Genomic DNA, 11,363 nt, shown 5'->3' with positions numbered 1-11,363 from the left:
GCCATTTTTGGGCAAAAGACTTGAATAGACATTTCTCCAAAGAGCATATACAAATGGCTAAAAAGCACTTGAAAAGGTGCTCAACATCATTATCCTTGAGGGACATATAAATCAAAACCACAATGAGGTATCATTTCACACCCATTAGAATGGCTGCAATTCAAGAAACGGAAAATTACTAGTGTAGGAAGGTATGTGTAGAAATAGGAACAGTCATTCATTGTTGGTGGGAATGTAAAATGATGCAGCCACTGTGAAAGACAGTTTATCAGTTCCTCAGAAAGTTTAGCCTAGAATATGATGTGGCAGCCCCACTACTAAGTATATAACCCAAAGAATTGAAAACAGGGACTTGAACAGGTATTTGCACACAGATGTTCATAGGGGCATTATTCACAATTGCCAAAAGATGGAAGCAACCCAAGTTTCCATCATCTGATGAATGGTTAAACAAAATGTGGTATATACACACAATGGAATATTATTCAGCTGAAAAAGGAATGAAGTTCTGGCACATTGAACAACATGAACATTGAAGATACCATGGTGAGTGAAAAAAGCTAGACACCAAAGGACAAATATTGTATGATCTCTGATATGAAATAATTAGAATACACAAATTTATTGAGTCAGAAACTAGAATATAGGTTACAAATGGCCGGGGTGGGGGTATGGGATGGGGAGTTGATGATTAATTGGTCCAGTGTTTCTGTTTGGAGTGATGGAAAAGTTTCAGTAATGGATAGTGGTGATGGTAGCACAACATTGTGAATATAATTAAGACCTCTGAATTATATGTTTGAATGTGGATAAGAGGGGAAATTTTAGGTTGTATATATGTTACTAGAATAAAAATTTTTAAATAATCGTAAAACAAATAGTGAACCCCAATGTAAACTATGGACTATAGTTAATAGTATAGTTATAATATTATATGCAAAGTGTTAAATAATAAGGAAAACTGTGGTGTAGGGGTAGGTGGTACATGGGAACTATATTTTCTGCATGCTTTTCCTGTAAACCTATAACTTCTCTAATAAAAATTTAAAAAAAAGCAGAAATGTTAGGCCTGGATGAAGGCTGTAATGGCTGGAGAAGAAGAAGAGGGCCAAGGTTTGTACCCCAGAAGATTCGACTGATTCAGGTTTGGACATGGGTTGTTGTCAGCTCGAATGTTCCCTTATACAGGATATAAATATTTAAGTCAATGATGTAGCACTCTGGTTAAGGGAAAAAGGTGAAAATAACCTTGGAGAGCAGAAGATGATGACACACAGATTAGCTGCAAGAGTGTTCAATTCGTGATGCTTCACTCCAGGCACAAAATGCTATAAGCAATTTTTTGAGATCTTTTAAATGTCATGTGCTTCAGGCTGGGAGGAGGGGAAGATGGCGGCATAGAGAGGAGTGGAAGCTAGTTAGTCCCCCTGGAACAACTAATAAACAACCAGGAACAAATAATCTGGAATAACTGCTGTAAGACAAATGTGGCTGTCTACACATTATACACCAGCCTGAATTGGGAGGAATGCTAAAGATCACAGCATAAAATCTATAATTAAAAACTGCAGACCCAAGCCAAGAGCCCCTCCCCCATGGCAGCCCAAACTGGAAAGCCTCACTGTGCTAGAGAGCAGCACTCTCTGAACAGGTGACTATACCTCAGCCCAGCTGCAACTGAGATTTTAATTAACAAATGTTGACTGTTCAATACAAGCTATAAATCCTCAACAAGCAGACAGAGGCTTTTGGTGATGACTGACCTTGGAGAGCTGGAGGACCTCTCTGGGAGGGAGGGGGAGTCCAGAGAACCAGGTGCTGTCTCTGGCCAATGGGTGCAACCGAGGGTGGCCACAGACTGACCCTGAAGGGGGTCTTTCTTCCCTTTTTTGGCTCAGTAGAGAAAGCCTCAGCCATTTTCAGTTTCCAGTGCTCTGACCCAGACAAGGGTGGAGATAGCAGAGGCAGAGAGACTATTTGAATGCAAATGATATCTCCCCAGGGGGTGTATTTTCCCTAAGAAGAAGGAGGTGGTGCCAAGTTCTACTACCTGCCTTCCATTCAGAAACAGACCCCAGAGCCTGGGGGAAAACAGCCATGGGCCACACCTCCTTACACCAGTCTCGAGTGACAGGCTGACAGGTGCCACCTCCTGGGCAGAAAAGCACAGTGGCTTGAGGCCTCAGAGGGTGTATCAGTCTTCTAAGACACACCCTCAGGGAGATGTGATACTATTGCCTCCTTCTAAGACCTGAGCCCGTTCTGGTCTGGGAAAACCTGATTGGGGTAACCAATGAAACCAGATGCCTAGACAACAGAAAACTACAACCTACACTAAGAAAAAGGAAGTTATTGCCCAGTCACAGGAACAATCGTACACGTCAACTGAGGTACAGGAATTTAAACAACCAATGCTAAATGAATTCAAAAAGTTTAGGGAAGATATGGCAAAAGAGATGAAGCATAAAATGAAAACACTGGGCATACGTAAGGTAGAAATCGAAAGTTCGAAAAACAACTGGCAGAATCTGTGGAAATGAAAGACACAGCACAAAAGATGAAAGACAATGGAGACATACAACAGCAAATCTCAAGAAGCAGAAGAAAACACTCAGGAACTGGAGAGCAAGACACCTGAAATCCTACACACAAAAGAACAGATAGAGAAAAGAATGGAAAAATATAAGCAATGTCTCTGGGAATTGAATGACAACATGAAATGCAGAAATGTATGTGGCATGGGTGTCCCAGAAGGAGAAGAGAAGGGAAAAGGGGCAGAAGCAATAACAGAGGAAATAATCAATGAAAATTTCCCATCTCTTATGAAAGACATAAATTTACAGATCCAAGAAGTGCAGCGTACCCCAAACAGAATAGATCTGAATAGACATACACCAGGACACTTAATAATCAGATTATCAAATGTCAACAATGAAGAGAGAATCCTGAAAGCAGCAAGAGAAAAGAGATCCATCACATACAAGGAAACTTGATAAGACTGTGTGCAGGTTTCTCAATAGAAACCATGGAGGCAAGAAGGAAATGGTGTGATATATTTAAGATACTGAAAAAGAAAAACCACCAACCAAGAATCATATATCTGGCAAAACTGTCCTTCAACTTTGAGGGAGAGCTTAAATATTCTCAGACAAACAGACAATGACAGAGTTTGTGAACAAGATACCTGCTCTACAGGAAACGCTAAAGGGGGCACTACAGGCAGAAAGGAAAAGACAGGAGTGAGAGGTTTGGAACACAATTTTGGGAGATAGTAGCACAGCAATTTAAGTACACTGAACAAAGACGACTGTGAGTATGGTTGAAAGAGGAAGATTAGGAGCATGTGGGACACCAGAAGGAAAGAGGAAAGATAAAGACTGGGACTGTATAACTCAGTGAAACTTAGGGTGCTCAACGATTATGATAAAAGGTACAAATACGTTTTTACATGAGGTAGAACAAATGAATGTCAACATTGCAAGGTGTTAAAAATAGGGTGGGATTGGGGGAAAAATGCAATCAATGCAAAACTAGAGACTATAATTAACAGAAACATTGTATTATGCTTCCTTTAATGTAACAGATGCAATATACCAAAGCTAAATGCGTATGGGGGGGGCCTAGGGGAGGGGTATGGGACTCTTTATTTTACTTTGGTTTAATGCCATCTTTCCTTTAATTGCTTCCTAGCTGTCATGTTTTTTTTTCTGTCTTTCTTTTTTTTTCTTTTATCTCTCTACCTTCTTTGACTCTCCTTCTTTATGGAAGAAACGGAGATGTCCTTATATAGATAGTGGCGATGGTGGTGAGTACATAAATACATGACTATACAGGGAACCATCGATTGTTTACTTAGGACAGAATGTATGGTGTGTGAACAAAACCGTCTTAAAGAGATGGGTTGATGAAGAAACCTTGAGGGCACTATATTGAGTGAAATAAGACAGACACATAAGGACAAATATTGCAGGGCCTCACTGATATGAATGAATTATAATATGTAAACTCATAGACATGAAATATAAGTTACCAGGATATAGAATGGGGCAAAGAATGGGGAGCAGTTGCTTATTATGAGCAGAATGTTCAACTAGGGTGAACTGAAACGTTTGGAAGTGGACAGAGATGATGGTAGCAAATTGTGATAATGACTAACAGTGCTGAATGGTCTGTGAATGTGGTGGAAAGGGTAAGCTCAGAGTCATGTATGTCACCAGAAGGAAAGTTGGAGATTAAAAGATGGGAATGTATAAAACAGTGAATCTTGTGTTGGACAATGTCTGTGATTAACTGTAACTGTACAAACATTAGAAATCTCTCTCATGAACTAGAACACATGAATGACACTATAACTAGAAGTTAAAAATAGAAGGGTATATAGAAAAAAATATCCCTATTGCCAACTATATACTACAGTTAGTAGTATTTTAACATTCTTTCATGAACAGTAACAAATGTATTACACCAATAATATGAATCAATAATGGAGGGGAGTGGTTGCGGGTATGGGAGGATTTGAGTTTCCTTCTTTTTTCTTTATTTCTTTCCAAGAGTAATGAAAATGTTCTAAAAATTGAAAAAAAAATTAATTGTGGTGATGGATGCACAGCTGTATGATGGTACCATGGGCAATTGATTGTACACTTTGGATCTGTGGATAATTGTATGGTTTGTGAACAATCTCAATAAAAAATACATTTAAAAAAATGACATACAACCATGGCTCAGCCCTCTGAGATTGCTCTGGCTCTCAGTGGCTGTCACGTGTCCTTCTTGGTGGTGTAATATATTTGGGGACTCTAAGCACCTACGGAGCCTTTTTTGCTGGGTTCCAGTTAGCAATGTCCAGTAGGTGGCAACAGAGACTCACTTGCCATCTCCTGCAGCGAGCCTGCTTATTGAGGTGAAAAAATTAGCCTCACAATATTCCAGCTAAGAATAGATTCCTACTTGTAAAAACCAACACACAAGTTCGTAATATAAAATAGTGAAAATTTAACTGAATATATCTGTAAAGAGTGGGAAAATTGTTCAAAATAAATACACAAACTTCCTTACCCAACAACTTAATTATCTTCTAACCAGGCATTACTCAGCCTGACTTTTCCTATAGGAACTCATAATCAAGGGATTCTAACAATCTTTCTTTTAGAGTTCTGTCTGTCTGTCTCAGCTTCTCTCTTATGATTTTGTAGGGTTTATTTCTGCCTTTTCCTGAGATTTGAAAGAAAAAACACCATTGTCTCTTTTTTCCTACGTAATTTTCACACAAGGTAAAGCCTTGCTCTGCAGGATACTTTATCAATTCATTTGAAGATGACAGAGATGCCTTTTAAGCTGCGTGAACAGAACCAAATGATTTTATTTTGTTTCTTCCCTAGGGTTACCAGACAGCAGCAGTCACCATATTAAAAAGCCACTCCCAGGAGCTGAAGACAATGCTAACCTGAGTGCCCTCCTGGGGTGGCAGATGGTTTCTCCCTCCTAGGTATGGGACAGTAGGCAAGCCATTGAACCTTCCAGCTCTCAGCTTTGTCATCTGTAAAATGAGGATTTTCATAACACCTCCCTCATAGGGTTGTTTCAGGATTGAATAAGAAGAGGAAAAGAGACACTGAAAATTGCACATCATTGTAAAGATGTTGTAGATCATTAGATCTCTTCTAAAAGATGATACTCTTAAAGAGAAACTTTCATTTTTCAAAGCAGCTCGCTTGGCGGATTCTTTTGACAAATGTGACAAATTATGGAAGGAATATTGTATGTGAGCTGAATGTGTTTTGAGGGGATAGTATGCTGAATGGCAGGATCCAGTTGGTTTCATTGGAGGCCAGTATGAAATCGGCAGTTTCCTAGAGCTGGTTGTGTCCATACCGGAAGAATGTTAAAATTCAGAAGTTAGTTTTCTACTCCTATTTCTGGTGAAATCAGGCTATTAGTCATCCTGTTAAACACATAGTCTAAAGCCTAGATCTGACCGAGGCTAGATTCTACCAGGTCTGATCTGAATGCTACCGCAGTGCGGAGAATGATTTTCACTGCTGTGGGCTCTGTGGGTCTGCTGCTCAGAATGGAGTTGCCCGGGAGTAAGGGTTGGAACAGGGAGGGATCCTCATATAGGTTGGCCGGAGGGCCTGGGTTATGTCTGTTCTACATAATGTTTCTCGTTTTTAAAAAATTGAGCCAGTTTTTTTTTTTTTTTTATTATTAGGAACGCTCACATATTAAGTTTGGATTTCTGGCTTCTTCTGAAGAATTGGAAGATATAACTATCTGAATCTTAATTCCTGCATGGAAGCAACGGATTAGAGCTGGGGAGCAGCTGCCCCCGTACTGGGGCATTAGATATCCAGTTTGCCCCAGTCCCCCTTTTCCCTGTTTTCTACTCCCAGCTCAGCTTCACTCATTTATATCACCTGCCTGGCCCTTAAGGCATTTGAGTTTGCAGTCTATGAATTAGAGTATGAAAAGATCTGGAAACTATTTGCAGGCACCTAGCTTTTTTTAACATCAGTATTATGACTAGAAAGCCCACAACCCAAGTGGACAGGTGATTGTGACTTTTGACAAACACTGCAAAGTCTTGTTCCTCATTTTGCCCTTCTGTCTGTCCTTTCTCACTATTTCCTTGTTTGTATTAACTGGGGCTGACACAGTTCCTGTCAGTCAAAGCAGTTTTTTTAAATTGGATTTATTTATTGAATAGTCATATGTTCTGTCCAATAGTCAGTGTGCTGAATGTTTTACTTCATTCTATTAAGAAAAAATAAAAAACTACCTGAAGTTGCTTTTGATATGTGGCACTAGATTCATTTCCTAGCATTTGGTGATTGATATAAGAAAGAAATACCATCCTCTTCCCTCCATTAAATGATGTAAAATTAGAGAAACTATGAACCCATTTAACTGTGTGTAAGCAGCAATCAGAAGATATGATGGGGGAAAGAATCCATTTACAACCATGACAAAACATATTAAAAAAAAACTGTCAAATAAATTTAATCATATAAATAGATTTATATGGGAAAAACCTTTAAAATGCTATTTTAAACTGCACAAAAGAAACATAAAAGAAGCTTTAAACAATGGAAAGGTCTTTTATGTTTGAGCTTCCATACTTGTATAGGAAGACAATATTATAAAGATGTCAGCTCTCTCCCTAAGTTTGTACTATTACCCTGAGAAATCACATGTTAAAGCAAATAAACTGATTCCAAAGTTCACATGGAAAAACAAGCAAGAATATTCTTGGAGAGAAAAATTGTGAAAAAAAATTAAGTAATGAGAGGGACTAGTCCTACTAGGTATTAAAATATATTATAAATCTGCAATAGTTTAAAAAGCAGGGTACGATGTACCTAGACCAGCAATAGAGACTAGAATACATATGGAATGCCAATGCATACCAAATTCCATTTGGAAATTTAGTATATGATAAAAAGTGGTATCAATACCACTTTTGAGACAACTGGATCATTATCTGAAACAAAAATTGGAACTGTAACTCAGTTTTTACACCAAAATAAATTCCAGATGGATCAAATAAACAAACAGAAATAATAAAAGTAATGTATAAAATGTGAGCAGTTTAATAATCTCAGAATGGGAAGGCCCTTCTAAGAAGACATATGCACACACACACACACACACACAAAGATTGGTGGATTCTACTGCATAGAAACAACCAAAAATCATGCATAAAAAAGAAAACCCAAGCAAAATTAGAAGAAAAAAACAAACACTAATCTGGGAAAAGTGCTTCAACTTGTATAACTGATAAGAAGAAATGTTCCTTAATATAATTCTTTTTTGTAATGCAATTTTATTAAGATATATTCATACACCATATAATCTATCCAAAGTATACAGTGGCTCACAGTATCATCATATAGTTGTGCATTCATCACCACAATCAATTTTAAACATTTTCATTACTCCAAAAAATTAATAAAAATAAAAAAGAACATCCAAAACATCCCATACCCTGTATCCCCCCTATTATTTATATTTTTTGGCTTTATTTTATTATGCATCTGCCCATACACTGGATCCAGGGAGTGTCAGCCACAAGGTTTTCATGATCACAAGGTCACATGATAAAAGCAATGTAGTTATACAATCATCAAGAATCAAGGCTACTGCATTACAATTCAATAGTTTCACGTATTTCCTCCTAGCTATTCTAATGCACCAGAAAATTAAAGGAATACTATATAATGCAAAAGAATAACCTCCAGAATGACCTCTTGACTCTATTTGAAATCTCTTAACTACTGAAACTTTATTTTGTTACATTTATTTTCCCCCTTTTGGTCAAGAAGTCTTCTCAATCCCATGGTGCCAGGGCTATGCTCATTCCAGGGAGTCATGTCCCACGTTGCCAGAGGACTTACACCCCTAGGAGTCATGTCCCACGTAGGGGGGAGGGTAGTGAGTTAATTTGCAGAGTTGGCTTAGAGAAAGAGGCCATATCTGAGCAACAAAAGAGATTTTCTGGGGATGACTCTTAGGCATAGTTATAAGTAGGCTTAGATTTGCCATTGGAGAGATAAGTTTCATAAGGGCAAGTCTCTAGATGAAGGGCTTGGTATATTAAATTGGGAGCCCCTATTGCTTAAAAGAACAGCAGGAATTCCCCTAGGAATAGCCTAATTTCCCCTAGGCCCTCAAGGGGACTTTGCAAATACTTTTTTATTTTCTGCCCAAAATATTCTGGGCTGCACTGGGGTATTAATTAGCCTGTACAGAATAACAAACACTCCTTCCCTATTCTAGATTCCATGTAATTATGTTGTTTAAGTAAACTAACCAGACAGGTTAAATTAGATAGTATGCTACAGAAAATATACATTTGTACCAAATAAACCTCTCTTCCTTTGGTCTCACACAGAAGCTGGAGTTTGAAAATACAGTCAATATCATCCTTTACCTCGTATTCTAATTTACCTTAATCCTAACCAAATCTGTTTCATTCATATCTAATTGTAGTCTGATCTTTTATTTAGCTTCTTTAACAGTTGCTGTATGGAGTAACTGTAATGCTGACTTACAGAGATGCACAAATCTAACTCTGGGTCTCAGGTGCCACATAGATACCCAAATTTCTAGGGAACTACTGGTTATACACAAAGAGCTCAGTATCTCAGAATTTAGAAACAGCAGGTAAAACTCAGGAATAGATGTGACTGCTATAAGAGCTTACAAATTTAGGAGCCTTTACAATAAGCCCTATTGAACATTCTGTACTCCTACATCATTGACTGCCCAATTTCTGCCTACATTCTATCCCCAGATATCCTATACTCTCAAATTCAATTATCAGCGTTTGCTCATTATAGTTAGTTTATATTACTGAGGCCTTACAATATTTGTCCTTTCATTTTTGGCTTATTTCACTCAACATAATGTCCTCAAGATTCATTCACCTAGTTGCATGCCTCACAACCTTAATATTAATTCTTTACCCCACAATTATTTTCCTCAATTCCTTTAAGTAAATACAAAATAAAGAAATAATCAGAAAAATAATTATCAAAACAGGAAATACAATTGATTCAAACATGAGAAGATGCTCAACTTCAGTCTATAATAGCAGAAATGCAATTAAAAGTATGATAACTTTTTTAAACCTATCTAATTTGCAAAGATTATAAAGCTAAAAAAGGAAGAATTTTTTCAAAGACCAAGGCTTGTGACCCAAACTAATGGATTCTGCATTTCTAAGAATTGCTCTTTTTGGAGTTTGGACTCTTTGAAGAAATGTTAATTGTCTTTGAAGTAAACTGGGCTTTTAAAAAAGGGTTTGCAACAGCACTATGATAATAATTATTGCAGGCAAAAAAAAATCATCAATGGACGCTAAAATTGATGAATAGAAGTATGATTGAGAAATAGAATATTTAGTCTTAAACTACCTCCCCATGAGATTTTCATTAACTAAAAATAAAAAAATAGCAACTTGACCGTAGTGAAATCTGGCAGCTACCATTCTGAGAGGAAGCCCAAGCTTGCCATATGGAGAGGAACTGAGGCCTCCAACAGACACACAACATCCACTGCCAGATATGTAAGTCAAGGAGTCTTCTGATAATTTCAGCCTGTAGCCTTTGAGTTTTCCGGCTGAGACCCTAGACATCATAGAACAGACATGAGCTATCCCTAATGTTCCCTGTCCAAATTCCTGACCCACAGAATCCATAAACATAATAAATGGTTTTTAGGGATATTTGTTAGGTAGCCATAGTAATCGGAACAGGTGGTGCCTGCTGAATTTCTCCACTGCAAAGTTGCCATTTTCCCTTTGTAAGTAATAAGTAATGTGTGGGGAAATGCTTTGAGACTCCCTAAATATTCTGTTCCTCATCATATTTTCACCCTCATCAAACTAATTTTAGCATCCATTGATTATTTTCTAACTCTGTTATGACATATATTTATTAGTTGGCATACTTTTATAAGGCAGCGCTCTCTTCTCCCCCATGTATGTATGTATGTATGGATGCATGCATGTATTTATAGCAATATGGACTCATGGATTCTTGTTTTATTCAATGGATTATAATGCATTAATACCATTGATGCTCAAATCGTTCCAGATTTTGCCAGCAGGAGCCCGTTCAAGTTGAATCTCGAGTGCTTTTAAAATTCCCAAACTACTTGTGGAGCATCTCTTTAGTCTCTGGTTTAACAAGATGTCCCAGGATCATCTCATACTTTCTCTGTCCCAATTCTGGAATCTGAGATTTTCTCCACGAAGCCCTGGTTCATTTTACTGGAGAATGGAATTTAGAAACCAACATCTAAGTGCTAAACGTGTTCACGGGTATTGGGGTGTCATTGCTTCTAGGCCTTCTCAGTGGACAGAACTAGGAAATCTATGTCTGTGTGTCTATCTGTCTCTCTCTCTCTCTCTACCTACCTACCTACCTATTAAAAACCATGAATTCATACCCATACCTCTAATTCCAATCATAACCTCAGAGAACAGTCTAGTCTTCTTCCTTATCATATTTGTAATTCATTTTTTCTGATAGTAAGAAACCTGGCTTCCTTTTCTTTCAGTATATTTACTCATTTGCTCAACCTAGGATACATAGAAAGTAGTCTCAGAAGAGCTAAGCCATATCGCTGAGAAAAGCAAACCTACTAACTGGAGTTCAGTATTTATTTTCAAGTTTTTTATCTTTTAGGTAAAATTTACATATAGTAAGATGCACAAATTATAAGCGTGCAATTCGATATGCTTGATAAATGAATACACCCATGCTCCTTTTAAGACATAGAACATATTTATGACCCCAGAAAATTCCCTCATTCCCCTTCCTAGTCAATTTCCCCAGAGGTAACCATTTGTTCTGATTTTT

The sequence above is a fragment of the Choloepus didactylus genome, chromosome 4 (genome assembly GCF_015220235.1).
Source record: "Choloepus didactylus isolate mChoDid1 chromosome 4, mChoDid1.pri, whole genome shotgun sequence".
NCBI classification, from domain to species: domain Eukaryota; kingdom Metazoa; phylum Chordata; class Mammalia; order Pilosa; family Megalonychidae; genus Choloepus; species Choloepus didactylus.
Note: the sequence above shows the minus strand (reverse complement) of the source record.